At 49.0% G+C, this 2,694-nt stretch overlaps 1 non-coding gene across 1 annotated transcript in view; it reads right to left on the bottom strand.

The window, feature by feature from the left end:
* The window catches only part of LOC131291831 (5.8S ribosomal RNA), a 155-nt gene extending 65 nt beyond the window's left edge, over positions 1–90 (bottom strand). Inside the window, exon 1 of the ribosomal RNA XR_009189582.1 lies at positions 1–90. This exon is cut by the window's left edge and continues 65 nt beyond it. This is a non-coding gene — a ribosomal RNA (5.8S ribosomal RNA).
* Between the last annotated feature and the right edge of the window lie 2,604 nt (positions 91–2,694).

The raw sequence follows: 2,694 nt of genomic DNA, 5'->3' as shown, positions 1-2,694 counted from the left end.
ATGTTCATGTGTCCTGCAGTTCACATTATGACGCGCAGTTAGCTGCGGTCTTCATCGATCCATGAGCCGAGTGATCCACTGCCGAGGGTGACTAACTTGCGTAAGCCGCCGCTGTGCGCGTATACCCGTTCCCCGTAGGGAGGAGCAAGCCGCCGCTTAGAGACGAAGCATAAAGTGTCCTCATTCCACATAGGGCAAGCTGGATTAATCCATTTTACCCAGGACGGCCGAAGCGGCGTGGACCAGGGGAGAACTGAACCTTATACTTCACACCACAGTAAGTCTACGTGTCCTCTTCCACATAGGGCAAGCTAGAACTAACTATCTTACCCAGGACTGCCGAAGCAGCGTGGACCAGGGGAGGAACACACTTTTCATGGAAACGTAAGGCATCCATGACTGCCATAACGTAAGCCGCCGCTGTGCGCGTATACCCGTTCCCCGTAGGGAGGAGCAAGCCGCCGCTTAGAGACGAAGCATAAAGTGTCCTCATTCCACATAGGGCAAGCTGGATGAATCCATTTTACCCAGGACGGCCGAAGCGGCGTGGACCAGGGGAGAACTGAACTTTATACTTCACACCACAGTAAGTCTACGTGTCCTCTTCCACATAGGGCAAGCTAGAACTAACTATCTTACCCAGGACTGCCGAAGCAGCGTGGACCAGGGGAGGAACACACTTTTCATAGAAACGTAAGGCATCCATGACTGCCATAGTGCGTAAGCCGCCGCTGTGCGCGTAAACCCGTTCCCCGTAGGGAGGAGTCAAGCCGCCGCTTAGAGACGAAGTATTAAGTGTCCTCTTCCACATAGGGCAAGCTAGAATGAACTATCTTACCCAGGACCGCCGAAGCAGCGTGGACCAGGGGAGAACTGAACTTTATACTTCACACCACAGTATTGAGTAATGTGCCCTCTTCCACATAGGGCAAGCTGGAATGTTCCATTTTACCCAGGACGGCCGAAGCGGCGTGGACCAGTGGAGGACTACACAATCATGAGGTTTGATATCGACTTGTGTGTTTCAATAGGGTACCGATGGTATGTTTTGAACCGATTTGATTTAGCCATTCTGAAGTCATCACTTGGTTGAAGCGCTGAACTAGGGAGGCATCGTTTACATATATATTGGTTTTTGCATGCTCTACTAGGTTAATGTCATGAGGTTGGCTATCGAGCATGCCCAAGTGATGACTTGATTGTGTGCTTGCTTGAATTCTTCACATTTCATACCATCGGTTAGTTGTCGAATCATTCCTCGATCTAACCTTCGTTCTTGGTTCATGTATGCTCTCTTCCACATAGGGCAAGCTAGAATTAACTATCTTACCCAGGACCGCCGAAGCAGCGTGGACCAGGGGAGAACTATACTTTGTCTTGTATGCCCTCTTCCACATAGGGCAAGCTAGAACTAACTATCTTACCCAGGACCGCCGAAGCAGCGTGGACCAGTGGAGGACTATACTTTGTTCATTACACCACAGTATTAAGTATGGTGTCCTCTTCCACATAGGGCAAGCTAGAACTAACTATCTTACCCAGGACCGCCGAAGCAGTGTGGACCAGGGGAGGACTATACTTTATACTTCACACACTAGCCATACTGAAGTCATCACTTGGTTGAAGCGCTGAACTACGGCGGGGTAATCGTTTACAGGTTATAATCATATAGCTGCATGCTCATTAGTAGATAATGGAATATTGTATGGCAATATGAGCATGCCCAAGTGATGACTTTGTTTCAAGCTCAACAGGTAGGGTATTGAGTCCTCTTCCACATAGGGCAAGCTAGAATGAACTATCTTACCCAGGACCGCCGGAGCAGCGTGGACCAGTGGAGGACTCTATACTTTATACTTCACACCACAGTATTGAGTACGACTTGCATAAAGCCCCTAATGAGAACCACGAGGGCTCTCTCAATGTAGAACCACGAGGGCTCTAGTACCGATTCTCTCGGTACGGCTTGGTCCGTGTTCCTTTATGCTTGTACTCTAAGTATTAAGTATTGTGTCCTCTTCCACATAGGGCAAGCTAGAACTAACTATCTTACCCAGGACCGCCGAAGCAGTGTGGACCAGGGGAGGACTATACTTTATACTTCACACACTAGCCATACTGAAGTCATCACTTGGTGGGGGTGAACTACGGCGGTATCTATCGTTTTGGTTCGGTCTATATAGGGTCGCTTGCATGCTCATTCGAATATAATGTAATTGTGTATGGCAATATGAGCATGCCCAAGTGATGACTTTGTTTCAAGCTCAACAGGTAGGGTATTGAGTCCTCTTCCACATAGGGCAAGCTAGAATGAACTATCTTACCCAGGACCGCCGGAGCAGCGTGGACCAGTGGAGGACTCTATACTTTATACTTCACACCACAGTATTGAGTACTTCTTGCATAAAGCCCCTAATGAGAACCACGAGGGCTCTCTCAATGTAGAACCACAAGGGCTCTAGTACCGATTCTCTCGGTACGGCTTGGTCCGTGTTCCTTTATGCTTGTACTCTTAGAAAGTCTCAACCCGGAGGTCTTGACTTTGATTGTCATAGTTGGACTACGACGGGGTATCCGACTCATCGAATACCCCAGAAGCACACCATCTTTCGGGTAGGCGGTACGCGTACCTCCGGACGCGGAAGTCTCAACCCGGAGGTCTTGACTTTGTATTGTCATAGTTGGACTACGACG

This window comes from Anopheles ziemanni (genome assembly GCF_943734765.1).
Source record: "Anopheles ziemanni chromosome X unlocalized genomic scaffold, idAnoZiCoDA_A2_x.2 X_unloc_16, whole genome shotgun sequence".
Classification (NCBI taxonomy): domain Eukaryota; kingdom Metazoa; phylum Arthropoda; class Insecta; order Diptera; family Culicidae; genus Anopheles; species Anopheles ziemanni.
The sequence above is the reverse complement of the archived record's forward strand: the minus strand, read 5'-3'. Positions and strand labels throughout refer to the sequence as shown.